This window comes from Meleagris gallopavo, chromosome 7 (assembly GCF_905368555.1).
Source record: "Meleagris gallopavo chromosome 7, MGAL_WU_HG_1.1, whole genome shotgun sequence".
In the NCBI taxonomy this organism is placed as follows: Eukaryota; Metazoa; Chordata; class Aves; order Galliformes; family Phasianidae; genus Meleagris; species Meleagris gallopavo.
This window is the reverse complement of record NC_139410.1, coordinates 31,883,195-31,897,905: the sequence shown is the minus strand read 5'-3', so window position 1 is coordinate 31,897,905 and position 14,711 is coordinate 31,883,195. Positions and strand designations below refer to the sequence as shown.

Below are 14,711 nucleotides of genomic sequence, written 5' to 3'. Positions count from 1 at the left end.
CTTATGACAGAGTATCTACAAATAAGGATGCACTGAGTATCCTGTGTCCATGTGCTATTAAAGGAGTGGGTGTTTCTCATATAAATGATGTCAAGGCAACGTTTCCTCCCTCATTTTTGTATTCTAGCTGTCAGATTTTATCTTGTATGTTTACAGAGTTTTCTAATATAACACGGTGGGGTGAACTTTGGTAGGCTTATTTAATTGCTTTAATAGTTTTGTAGTAAATGGGCACATTGAGCAAAAAAATCCCAAACTACCCACCAACAATTTTATTTAAAGAAAAAAATAAAGGACATAATTCTGATTATCTGCTAGTTAGCTCATTTGCTTAACTAAGTGAAGAGAAAGGAAATGCCTGAAAGCGTATCTTTTACGGAAGATTACTCCACAGAGTTACTTAATTTTGTCTGGTTGTAGGTATCCTGCTGAAATTTTGTGTATTCTTTCTTTGTCTGTGTCTGTTTGCACATAAAGAATTCTATTAGCACATCAGTAATGCTCTCTTGAGGGACTGTACTTTTCCTTTCTCTCTTTAGGCAGAGCTCCCAGGTATCAGTATTCAGAGTACAATGGAAAAAACTCAGGTTTGCAAAAGAAATTTTCCAGTTTCACCAGTGTGCTCATTCATTTTATGTTGAAGAAATACAAAGACTAATCTTATTGGAAAGAAAGTTATTGCAAAAGCTGCTTTCTCTCAAACTGGTTTCCTAGCTCCAGTAGCAGATTGAAATGTAAAGAGAAGTTTTGCTTTCAGCACTGGGCCAGAGTGGGTTGTAGGATCAAAATAGTTCTGCAATTTTTCATTTTGAAGCTTTATTTTCACATTTCTTGAACATTTCTTTCTTATGCTATTTCTTATCTCTCTGGTTGTAAAAAGGAAGCAGTGGGGGAAAACATTATCTCCAGACAATAGATTTTTTTGCATTTTTTTCTACCTCAATTTCATAGAATCATAGAATGGCCTGGGTTAAAAAGGATCTCAAAGATCATCTGATTTCAACCCCCCTGCCATGGGTGGCCAAGCACTAGACCAGGCTGCTTAAAGCCACATCCAGCCTGGATTTCAGTTTGGAGCCGTTTCTTGCTTATGAGAGGGCCTGCTTCCCTGTGCAAAGTGCTTGCCCAAGTACTCAGGACTCACCTTCTATACTCAGTATAGGTACCAGTTCAAGCCAGCAGTGAAATTCCCTACCTACTTCATGCTTGACAGGCTGTGCTTCACAATGCCGTCAGTAGCACAGAGCTCTGACACGTTCAGAGGAGCATGGTGTTGTTGAGCAGGACATTCACATGGCTATTTTCTTGTCTGGGCTGCCAGACACCAAAACAATTAAAGGCTCCATCCACACAGTTCAGGCAGATGCCTGTCACTTAGGAAGCATAAGTCCGAGCTTCAGATCTGCAACAAGCTGCTCAGCTGCCACTCAGTCTGGCAGCTCTCACCAGATACTTCTGCACTTTGGGGAATCACGTTCTGCTCTGCGGGGCGTGTGTGATGGATTGAGTTATGTCAGAAATTTGAGTGACAGTTGTAGATTTGGCATCTATTGGAGTGGCATTGAAAGTTACAAGGATGTCCTGGTCGGATGATACCTGCATGTGATTCTTGCCTCAGAAAGCTCTTTTGCCTCCGCACTGCTGACTGTCATATGTATGGATGAAGCAGTGCCAGCCAGTAGGAGGAGACTGCTACACCTCTCATAGATGCCTGCAGAGCAGTATATGAAATTGGAGAGATGGGAGCTGATCCCTCAAACTCCTCTGATGTGCTCTGGGACAGCTCTTGGAGAGGAGATCCAGATGAGGTGTGGTGGTAGGACACAGAGTGCTGACTGACACCAGTAGCATGCTTTCATCTTAGTCCCATGGAGTAAAATGAGTATTTCTTATCTGCTTTTTCTGTGTTTTAATTGAAGTCACAGAAAGATGAAAAATACGGGATCTTTTTAATCATAAACAGCCTTTCACCTTTTTCACCACCTCGGCTCACTTTCTGCCATTCTTCTTTGCAGTTATGACAGACTTTGCATCTTTTAATTTAAACTAATGTCTCCTGCTTTCTCCTTCATCCTGCCCTGCGTGGCAAGGGGGTGGGAATGGCCCAAAGGCAGACAGGGCTTCATTTTCCCAGGAATAGCTTGGGCAGAGCTGTGCATAAGTTGCTGCAGATCCAGTCAGTATCTCTGCCTGGCTAGTATTATTTATTAGTTTTTAAGAAGCTTTTCTCTCTATAATTTGAAAACACAAAGAAAAATAGGTTGTAAAATCCAATCCTAACTGTTGTATTTCCAACCTCTGTCATTCCCCTTCACATATCTTTTCAATGTATTTGGTGTCTTCTTAATTCTTAGGGTAATATCTATGTTATACAGGTTAAATCTTTGAATAGGAATTGAACCTCCTAAGTGAAATATGCTTCAAAAAAAGGAATCATGCTACTCATCTTAATTTCATAAGGTCTCTGTAGTAAAATATCTTTATTAAAGTTAATAATTACATTATAATTCTTTGTAACTGCATGAGGGTTAATGGAGCAGGAATGTGGTTTGTGGAAGAATTCCTTTCACAGAATTACACTCAAACATCTCTTTTCAAGTAGAATTCAACCTTTTTTTTTTTTTTTTTTTTTTTTTTCATCTCCAAAAACCTTGTTTTAGTGAGAATTGTACTAAATCATGTGGAATTCATCCCCATGCCCCCAAAAAAACCACTCCATGAGCATGTTGAACTTGCTGGAATGGAGAATTTCTCGTTAATAGAGATTTAGCTATTGGACTTAAAGATGGCTGATGGAGTGGAAGATCTGGTAAGTGCCAGAGTCTTGGAGGGAGTGAAGAAATGGAGTCATGAAGTCAGAGCAGCAGATGGAGAGGAGCAGGATTCCTCCTAGACAGGTGGGAGAGAACACTTGTTACGGCCAAAGTGCCTTAACGTAGTACAAAATTAACTTCTAACTGAATGCAGTGTTAATTTTCAGAGGGTAGTTCCTAAAGTCTGTGCTCAGTTTGTTTTCTTCTGGTGTCTGAAAGCTGGAGGCATCCTTCTGTAGAAGTGCAGTGGCCAGCAGTCCTGCAGTGAAGGCTCAGTGGGTCAAAAGCTGTTCCACAAATTGTCACCAGCAACACAACAAGAAATAAAGCAGACTTGGAGGGAGGAGCAACAACCTCATCCTTGCAGCATAGGTTCATTTCAGTGTCAGCTGTGTGGTTGGAAGAAACTGACTCCAAAACACAGGCAAATCAACATTTGGGAAGAGAAAGAAATGGGTAGTGTAATAATTAGTGTAGGGGTTCTGGTTATAAACTAATAGTTTATTTATGAACAATCCTAAACTAAGTCTTTCAAGTTCATGATAATGTCTGGGACACCCTGCAAAAAAAAAAAAAAGAAAACAAAAAGTCATTTTATTAGGTGCTTCTTGTAAGGACTCATCTTGCATCTGAACTTGTATCTGTGTCAGAACAATGCAACTTTTTTTTTTTAATAATACAGTATACATTTTAACACTCTGTAGAATCTTCTGAATGCCATATCTGAAATTGGGCAGTTCGCAAATCTCTGTTCTGTAATTTTTGAAGTCAGTCTACCAAGCTTAAAGGCTTACATACTGTAATATACATCACACTGTTTATGAATGACTTTTGCTCATTGCTCCAGCTGTATGAAGGAGCCTTTGCAGCTTCCATGTGCCCCGGGGAGATGAAACTCAATGGATTAATCCCATAGTCTGTTGTCACTGAAGTTGATGGCAAAGGGCTCATTGATTTGGGTGGGCCGGGATCAATTAGTCCTCAGTTGGAACGTGACCTCCAGACACCTTCTTTATTCAGCATTTCCCTATTTCATGAGTGCAACTTGGCACTACTTTTGCTCCAGTGTGAATAATTTTTGTTTCTATGGATCTATGTTATGGTTTTAGTTTGAAATAAAGGAAATTGAAGTAAATTTCTTCATTTCCTTTATGCCTGAACCAGTTCAAATCTTTTACTTAGTGCAACCCATTAGTTTTCTCTCTCTCATCTATTATTCACTTTTTTCTTTAATTTGGAAGCTGTAGCTTTGCTTCATTAGTCTTTTAGTTTTTCTATAAATCCTATAGTTAATTCTAAATAAATAAAATCTACACAAGCAAATACCCCAGTGGTTAATCACAGAAAATCTATTTACTATCTTTTAGGAAACAGAACTGCACATTTCCATAAACTCTTTAAATATGCTAGTTAATTGGTATGTGATCTTCTCTAAATGTGCCAGATCAATTCATCCAGAGTACCACTCAGTGTTGTAAATTTTGTTTTCTGACTACTAATCATTAGTGGCTATTCCCTTGATGATCTTATTAGCCTTGAGTACAAATACCTCATCTATCCTACTGAGTAACTAGAAGTCTGTTGATCTCCTCAAATGTGCATTCAAGGATATTTTGACTTCCCCTCTTTGCCCCAGAAGCCTGCTTCTAATGGGACATGGGACAAAATGAAGGAGGGAGTACCCAGGAAAGAAGTAGCAGTGTGCTCCTAGTAGGGATTTTAGGAGCGTAATGGGACATTGGAGCCGTGATTAATTTTAGCTCTATCATTTGTGTGTATATCCCTATATATAGTGGTGCTAAAAATATGCATTATATATATAACTTTTCCCCCAAAGTCTTGTTTTGTTAGTAATACATTTGAGTTTATTTTTATTTATTTATTTATTTTCCCTCTTTTTTAACCTACTTAAAACATAGCCTTTCCTCAGATGCTGCCAAGTACTGTGAAACAATTTGAAGCTGTCCTAATTCTGGTTCCTAAGCCATGATAAAAATTCTTCCTTCACTTCACAGCTTTCTTTGCCAGATTTTAATATTCCCATCTGATTAGTTATCTCAACTGTATTTTTTTCCGAGAAGTACAATTAGCAGAATTTGTTTCAAGCTACTACTAGCAGTTTGCTGTACAAATTAATTTCTTTAATGTTTTCTGAGCAAATGAGTGTTCTTTATGTATTTTTGAAAAAGTTAGAAATCTGTTGCTAAGTGTATTTTTATTCTTCTGATCTTTCCGCCTCTCCCAACGCCAAGAAATAAATATTAAAGTAGTGAAAAAGATCTGGAACTGAGAGCAGCCCTGGAGTTTAACTGCATGTGATTCTGAATATACATCACTGGGTAGCGTTAAAATACAGCTATTTACTGAGTGAATGCTGCGTAGGAAGGAAGGTGAGAAAAGAGCAGAACTTTCAGAAGCACAGGGATGTGTATCTGTGAGGGTGGTGTCCAGCCCAGCCTGATTTAGGAGACAGGAGGAGAAAGAGTCGGAGGAGGTCCTGCTCTTTGCCACCACAGCCATTTCATTCCCATTCATTAGGAAAGGTAGAGACTGAAAGTTGTAAAGCAGGAAGTGATTGCTTTATACCTCCTGCTATGTCAGCACTGATTGAAAAGGCAGACAGCAATCTTGCATGTGGTTTTTATAGAACCTTATAAAGATAAAAACCCTATCATATATCTTTCACTTCAGGTATAGCAGCTGACGTTTGCTGAATGTCTCTTGAAAAGTGATTAAATTCTTTTTTTTTTCTTCTTTTTTCCCCCCTAAAGATACTGCAAGGATCTGTTAGAAAGCGTTAGGGATAAATGCTGATGACTGAATGCCTCTGGTTTCTGTCCTGGGTGCAACAGTGTACTGGGAGGCAACACAGCAGATCCAAGCACAAAGAGAGGAAAGCAAGAGGATACAGAGAGCTGGGCTCAGGTCTATTTGCTTTTGTGCTTAATTGTTCTGACTTTGTATTTTATTCAGACAGCGAAGAGGCTGAAATGCAAGTGTGTGCTAGTGCTTTGGAAATGCAACCGAACTAGTGAGCAACAGTGATGCTGCAGCCATCTGTCTTCCCATACAAAATAGTTCTATATGTGATCATGGGTGTTTCACCTTAGAAATAAATTTGTCTTTGAGGGACTACGCTTCAAGTATAGGACAAATGTACCATATAAGTATGGGAAAAAAGCCTACACTGAGTTGTTTTCCTGTTCTAAATGGTGATTGATTTTTCTTTAATCATTTACACTTCATGAAAAATAAATCATATTGGTTGTTACTGCAATAGCTTTTGTACTGCTGCCTTGACTGATGTTTCGAACAGGTTTTCATGAAGGGGATTCCTTGGTTAATATAAAATGGATGCATTAAAAAGCACGAGAATCCCTTTGCCATCACCCTCCTGTCTACAAGTTTATGGTTTATATTTAGTGTTCTCAAAAACTTGAACTGCATATTGACTGCAGCAACAATTTTTCTCACAGTGTACGCTTGAGGTGGGCAGCAGGTTCTGTCCATTGGAATTTCAGCTGTAGAGAGACACTTCAGAACTCTGCTGTTCACTATAAATTTCTACCTCAGATATTTTATTCCTGTGAAATTAGTGTTCAAGTAGGATAAATCCATTTCTATTTGTGTTAACACTTATGTGATGCTCACTATTAGAATATGCAAAACACAGCTTTTGTTACCTTTATAATGTTGCTGATCATGTAATTATTAATATCATTTTGATCATGCAGAGATGCTACATGACACAGGAAAGACACTTCTAGCTTAAGGCATTTGTCAAAGGAGATGGTGCAGAAATCAAGCTGCACATCCAATCAATGCAATGGATACTCTGAATATTATTTGCAGCCCCAGTGGCTGATGATATTTAAAAAATGGCTAATAGAAAGCTACTGGTGGGGTTTGGTAGGAGTTCTTGGCTAGTGGGGACTGGCTCCTCTTTCAAGACAAGTTGCACTGCGTTGATATATCAACTCTGTAAACACAGTGCTGGAAAATTATGAACGTAGGTACGCTGTTTTGGAGATTTTGTGAGATGAAAGAGATGCTTAAAGAAATCAATTTAAACAACTTGGACTTCTTTAATAGGATGTAGCTTGAATCAAATTTCTTACATTACAGTACTAATGGCCCTAGAAGTAAAATTACTTTTAAAAAAAAAAAAAAAAACAAACCTGACATTTATATCAATATAAGAGAGAACTTAAAACTTATCCAAAATTGCACAGCTGTGCAGTTTCCTGCTCAGGAAAACAACCTTGTTGTAAAGCATCATAATGTGAGAACATTCTTTGTCTCTCTTTCGGTCGTCTTGAACATACTAAAATATGGCATTATGATAGATATCTTTTGGGAGTACTCAGTACACAAAGTGGACTCTGTATTGCAATAGTAAATGGCAGAGTTACTAGCATAAAACATTCCAAATAGATTTACATTTAAATGATAACAGAATGAAGGACCTGAGGGAATGGCATGGAGCTGCATCAGGGAAAAGTCAGGCTGGGAACTAGGGAAAGGCTCTGCCCCAGAGGTGGTGGGCATGGAGCAGCTCCCAAGAGCAGTAGCATGGCCTGAGCTCAGGGAGTGTCGGTGCACTGCTCTCAGCCATAGCATTTGGCTTTTTGGGTGGTTCTGCACAGAGTCAGGGGCTGTATTTAGTGGTCCTTGTGGACCAACTCAGGATATTCTGAGATTCTGTGATTATCTTCAGCCTCCAGGACAAACTCTCCAAGGGCAATGCAGCCAATCTCCCACAGCTCTGCCTTGGTTTGCCTCTTTGCTTAGACTCTACTTTTTGTCACGTGAAGATTTTTTTTTCCTTCCTGTCTTTTATTTTGTGCGTTTTCATAGATTAACTTCTTGCCATCTCTTTTTTTTTTTTTTTTCTTTCTTTTTTTTTTCCTCTCAGAAGTGTAAGTCTTCAGGTTTGATAAATAAGCCACACTTGCTTGATACTGTTGCTTTATTAGTGCAAGAATAAGGGGTAGATTCCTGTTTTTTTTTTTTTTTTTTTTTTTTCCTTCTGATTCATAGAACCACAGCAGACTAAGTCAATTCCAAATGATGAATGGATTAACAGTGATTTTTTTTTTGCCACCTGGCACTGCGACGTGAAATCAATATTCAGGAAAATCAGTGGATATTTCAAATTTACCATTAAAGTAAATATACGTATGCTATTGAAGTTGTGTGCTAGTCAAATTTCAGTTGGATTTCCTATAGAAAAAAAGCATATTATGTACTTAAAAAATCAACTTTTCCATTGATTGAATCTGTGTGTTGTCCCACACTTGAGTTAACTCACTTAGAAAACTTTCTTGGTTTGCAATTTATGAATGGACTTAATTGTTCTTTTGATATATGCTTTTTAATACTAATGAGATAAAACACATTTAAAAGGGTGTAGTCTGTAATAGTATTTTCTGTGCCTTACATAAAGTGCATTTGTCTTAATAATAACATTGATTTTTATAGCTCTTGTAAGTATAAAAATAATTAAGAGCGTGTCAGTGAAGTAAAGAGGGATATCTCCTATTGACTTCAGAGTCAATTTAAATTACAAATGAAAGAAGGAAAAAGTGACCTAAAACTGAGGTGTACATATATATATATATACCATAGTGCACAGATAGCAATTAGTGATAAGTGATTTGCCTCCAACTTTCTTTGAATAGCACATGACTCAAAGCTCAATACATTGCAAATGAGTTTAGACTCACTGGAGAGAAGACAGAGAAGTTAATCTTCCCTTCGGGGCAATAGTGTTCCAGGTGATGTATTTACAATGGATTTTGTTGCATTGTGTTTTAATGCTTCCAAAGCAATGTGTTCCCATTTCTTTTTTCCTTAGGAGCTTCTTTCTCAGACTATATATTTAGCAAGTCTTAGACTTAACTATGAAGCCGTGTCTGTTCTATCCAAACAATTAAATAGCATCAATTAGGATTGATTAGTGAGGTCAAACTTGGTATTGCACCGGAAAAATACAGAGCCATGGAAAGTCATGACACGAGCAAATAGCACTGACTCATTGAATTGTCCTGGTAGAGCATGAGAATTAAAAGCAATCGTTGGAGGCAAGGGAATAAAAACATCTGGGGACAAATGAAGTGCATATTGTGCAGAAAATGCACGGAAAGCCGGCATCTGACCCAGAGCTGAGCTTCAGTCCACTGTTGGTATTGGAGGGCCATAAAAAAAAAGAGCGGTGTCTTCAACAGGAGTTTATTGATGAAATGAATGGTTTGCTAATTGAAAGCTGAAGAACGTTACAGCAGCCGTTGTGAAGTCTCGGCTATCCTGCTGCTACCAGTATTTCCGAAAAGCAATATGTATTTACTGGTTAAAGAAGTTTTTTTATTTTGTTCTGAGAAATTTACCACTACCCTTATTAATGGCAACCGAAATCTTTTAGGGATTCATATAGATGTCTAAACATACACTGTATTTTTACTATTTTAATGTGTCAATTCTTTGTAAAGTCAGAGAATTATTTCATCTGCACTTCTTGCATTGTTCAGCCTTGAGTCTTTGAATCAGTATTTTTATAGTCTTCAGCTCTTTCTTGCTTTTCATTTTGATTCCTTTTTAATGAATATTATATATTATTACTTGAGTTATCCAACAGAAATATGTTGGAAGTAATTTTTTTTTTCCCCCCCTGCATTGTAGTTTGGTAGACATGAGGCATATGTCACTATTTCCCTGAATATGTCTTTTTCCAATTAATACTTGTTCTGTTGGAACTGGAAAGCTTTAGAGCAGACATGCTATAGTACTGTGATATCTACTGCTTTGATAAGATTGGAGAAATCCAGAGAGTAATTGAATGGATCAGCTCGTGCTCAATTTTAAACCCAAACAAGTAAGATGCACTGAAGGTGACCTATACAAGTGTGTATTTCTGGTCAGGCAATGCAAGGCAGAAATAGTTTTAATGAGGTTGCAAAAAAAATAAAATAAAATAGCTACAGCCTAAAGGTGTAGTTTTATACCAAGTCTCTTCTCAAAAACAACTTTCTTCACCAGATTATCAGACTGGTTTCTTTGATGTGGAAAGGAAGATAAGGTGGTGGAGGTTACTGAAAAAAACAATTAAAATGTTGTGGGAAGTACAGCTAGCTCTGGTGTGTACCATGACAGCACTGGTAGCCTCCTCAGGCAGAGGCAGTGAGCCCTGTGCTTGTCCACAAGCAGAACATTTATGGATCCACTTGAAATCAGTGGGGAAATGCTGTGCAAGGCATTCATGACGAGGTTAGGTCTTCATTCTGAATGGCAAATGTGAAAAACTTTTCAAAAGTGAAAAAAACAGAGCATGGCTTTATTCCAGTGTATGTCTTACTACGGAAGGTCTTAAAGGAAGGCAACTAAACTGAAGCAGACACTTGTGCAGGGCACCGGCTCATTTGCAAATCTACATGGTAATTTTGAGCCACTTATGAGCCCCTCTTCCCACTTCAGAGTTTACCAAGGGTATTTGTTGAATGCCAGATATGGGCTGCCTCATTAAAACAGAAATTGCTTGCATTGGTTTTGTTGACATTGGGCTTCATTTCAAAAGCTTGAGATGTTGCTCTGGTGTGGAAGTCTAATAAAAGGACTTAAAAATTGAAAACTAAAATCCCTGTAAAACTTCAAGAGTAAGCTGGCAATCAGAAATGTACTGGCCCTTTTCCATGATGTGCAGTCTTACTGGAATAAATACAAATCATTTTAGGGCTGAAATTTGCAAATGTGTAAGCCTTTAATTTTGTTAAAATGATTTACCTATAATTATCTTGTTGCTCATACATAGAGGTAGGCTCCTAAAAGGCTCTGAATATCCACCATAATTTACCAGCAAAGAAAAAAAAACTTGAAAGACAAGTTAAAATTGCATTACTGCAAAAACAGCTTACATCCTACTTTAGTAATTTGCTACATAAAACTTAAAATAGAAGTAATAGCAGTGTGAGAGACCTGTAGCATTAAATATCAAGGGAGCAGCCCTCTAAATCATTCTGTGGTACCCCTGTAGGAGTCACTGTACTGACTGCTGTAGCTTCACGTAGACCCCTGACCATTTTTTGTCAACTTCACATGTTGCTGTGAAGCTTTAATCTGCGTATGAAAGTGACAAGTGATGAGAAGGTTTCTGGAGCCGTGTTCTATTACTTTATGGTTTATCTTGTCAAGTTAGCAGCCAAAGAACAAATATTTCACTCAATCTGGTGGATTCTGCAAATGCTGTTCATGATTCAGCCTTCGCAGTTTAAGTCCTGCAGTGTTTCTCATTGTAGTGTTTTAAAAAGCAGAAGCTGAAACAAGTTTTTTAGTCAGATAACGTACAGGAATATTTCATAGATTTAAACGAATGTTATGATAGATGAATGGAAACACTAAACTGATGGTAGAACTTAAAATATGCTGCCCAGGCTGCCAGAGAGGCTGTGGATGCCCCGTTCCTGGAGGTGTTCAAGGCCAGATTGGATGGGGCCTTGGGCAGTCTGGTCTAGCATTAAATGTGGAGGTTGGTGGCCCTGCCTACAGCATTGGGGTTGGGGGTTCATGATCCTTGAGGTCCCTTCCAACCCAGGCCATTCTATGATACGTTGTGTGCAAGCCTTTAAAATTACTCACTTTTCCTTTCTAGCGTTTTTCAGATTAGGTAATCACTTCAAATAGTACTTAAAAACTGATTTGGAAATACTGTCATTAAAAAAAAAAAAAAGTGTAATTATTCTAATGACTATAAGTATATGGCAGCTGCCACATGCCATGAACTGATGATAAGGGATTTCTAAGGCTGACCTGTTGCTGTTTCCTTTGAAGTCATTAATAAAATTTCTTGCCCAACTCAGTCAGTTCAATGCTGAGAGTTTGTCCAAAATCTTCAGAATTTACTGTGGAACTAAAGGTGGGCCAATGAAAAATTAATGACAGCTCTTTGGGAAACATTTCATCCCTACTACATTCTACAGAATTAGAACAGGGCAATACATACACATTCATACAAAGGCAAACACAGAGGTTAAATCATAAGCACATTTATCAAAAAAGAATGGAAATGGAAAGCTCCTTGTCAGCTCAATGTATGCTCAAATTTCTTCTTTCACATTGCTTTGTGTGTTATCTTTTCTGTCCGTCAATATGAAATGTTTTCAGGCTAAAGGATTTTATTAATCAAGCTCATCCAAATTAGTTTAGTACACTTGAAAAGCTCTGTCAAGACACATAGAACTATGTGAGCTCATAGCTTTTAGCCGGGAAGGAAGAATCAAGATGAAAACCAAATCTGCAGCTCCATAGCCTTGCTTAAAAACCAGAGCTTAAACCTAAATGGTCACTGAAAGATGTGAAGACAAACAGGTGAAGTTTGCCCAATGAAAGCAGCAGAAGCATTTTATTTTGCAGTTCCAGATGTGATTTTCCCCCCTAACTTAGCATATATCTCCTTACACAAATACACTTAGAATATATGGGCTACTTTTACCACAGTGTGGCCTATGGAAATTCAAAGGGACATAATTAATTGGAATGCTTGGAAACAGCACGTTCCCCAATCACAGCAAAATTCAAGATAATCATTTCAGCCGAATTTGTTTCAACTGTTCTGAAAGAAAAAGACGATGGTAAGAGCAGCTGGACCTTGAACTTTTTCCCTTAAGTCATTTTTGAGGATTTATTGTGGAAAATGAAGGAATGAATTTATAAATCAGTGATGTAGTTTGGTTGCAGGGAAATACATACATCAATGCTGAAGGCATTCAGGGGTATTGCGCTTTATATTCTGACTGCTTTATTGACAGGCATATCCTTGTGCTGCCTCTGCAACTGACCGTTCCAAACAAAAGCACAGATCGAAATTACTTTAAGCAACTTGATAATTATTTTATTATTTATTATGTCACATGAACGTTTTGTTTATATTTCAATTAGGCTTCGTGTCTAGATGGAGATGGGGCCACAATTATACAGTGACATTTTATTACAAGTTTTAAAGCAGGTATTTTACTCCCTTCTGTTTAATGCTAACATTAAATATCAAAGTGTATGTGTATCAGTTTGGTTTTGAAGAATTTTAATCTTCTATTCATAAATGGAAGTAGTATTATGCTATTTATTACCATCTGTTGGACTCTGTCGGGTAAGAAGATTTTTATGTGAATCAGCCCTTTCAGTTTACATACTGTGACTAAACAATATGGAAGGTGAAAGTGTTCTGTGCTTCTAAGAGCATTCTTCTTGGAGGGAAGTCCAGTCTGAGGAATAAATAATTTGTCAAGTACAATTCCAAACAAAAGAGTATGCCACTGTAGCATGGATTTCCCCTCCCCTCAAATACTATTTCTTACCTCTTTTACTGTCCCACTCTAATGCCTCTGTTAACTGATTTAACATCTATGGTTTCTTTTCCCCATCTTTTTTTGGCTTTGTTCTTAATTCTTATGCTGTTAAAATCATATAATTTTCTCCAACTTGGGATAGTTACTCTCTTCAAAGCACTGCACCTGTGGATTCACTTTATTGAAAGACATTTTTAGATGTAGACGGTGAAACTTTTTATTGGTTATATTTTTATATGAAATACCATTAAAAAAAAAACTACAGAGATTTTGAAGGGGAGCACTGGAAAGAGTTTCTGTCAGAGACTCTATCCTGCTCTAAAAATCTGACCTGTGTTTAAAAAAAGAAAGACATTACATTTTAGATCTTCTAGACTCATTATCAGAAGTAATTTTTTTCCACAGCATTAGATAGCTTGCAGCAAACAGACAGGAAATGCTTTGAAATGTTTAAAAGCCAAAGAATTAAAGTATCAGGAGAACACTCCCTGATCTCTTCAGTGCAAGAAAGTTTTAGTATAGTGTAAATCAGATTCCTACCCTGTTCTCACCATCCCTAATGGCAATTTGGTGAATTTTTTTTGTGAGACTGTGTTGGTTTACACCAGTTCCTTTTCACAGTGGATATTTGTTTCAGCACTACCCTGACCAAGTGAAAGTCTGGAGATATATTTATATCACTTTTCTCCTTTTCAGTCTGTTTTTAAGTTCAAATTTTATTTATTTATTTATTTATTTACAGTTGTAAGAATGGTCAGAAGCTGTCATAAGCAATGTGACGTCCATGAGTGGTGAACTGTTTCAACCGTGTTAATGATGACTCAGTGTATTCTTAAAATTGAGATCTTAAAGCTGACCTATAAATCAGGGACCAGCTAGTATTAGAAAATATGGCCCTAGGCTGATCTGCTAGCACATACTTTGGCTGCTATATTTATAATTATTAGTAACCAAATATAGGAAATGATTCAGCTATTAAATCTGTGAATTCATTTCTTTGTGAGCCACTGACTAGTGAGGTTGTTGGTGGTAAAAAGCATCTGTTCCCTTTCCCTAGTAATGTAAATAACAAGGAGCTTGCCTAAAACTTTTTTTTTTTTCCCTCCATCCTTGTCAGCATCTTGCTCTGAAGTCTTTTGCCTTCCTGAAGTACATCTGCCTACAGAACCCTGAGCCCCACGGGTGGGGGTTCTGTGCCCCTGTCCTTGGGTTCAGGTAGGCTAAGACTTGTTTTGATTCATTTTGTTGCATCACATCTATCTTCAGGATTACATTTTTTATCTTATTTTTGTACACCCTTTATTTTGCATTCTTTGAGGTTTGGCTAGTTTTCCTTTAGACAACCTGTGAGATATATATGTTTATATATAAATGTTTTCATACGACTGGTTTCCTGACTTTGGCTGTGACTACCAAATGGCTTCAGCAGCAGTACTTCTTGTATCAGCAAGTTTTCTACCTTCGTTAACACAAGCACTGCCTTAATGTCCTCGGAGAGAGCCATGCTATTAATGGGTGCCCACTTGCCCACCTTTCTGAGCTAAACAAGACACAGCCTCCCTGA

General features: G+C 37.7%; 1 protein-coding gene across 5 annotated transcripts in view; it reads left to right on the top strand.

Annotated features, from left to right (window-relative positions):
* The window catches only part of LRP1B (LDL receptor related protein 1B), a 588,907-nt gene that overhangs the window by 172,612 nt on the left and 401,584 nt on the right, over window positions 1-14,711 (top strand). The window lies entirely within an intron of this gene.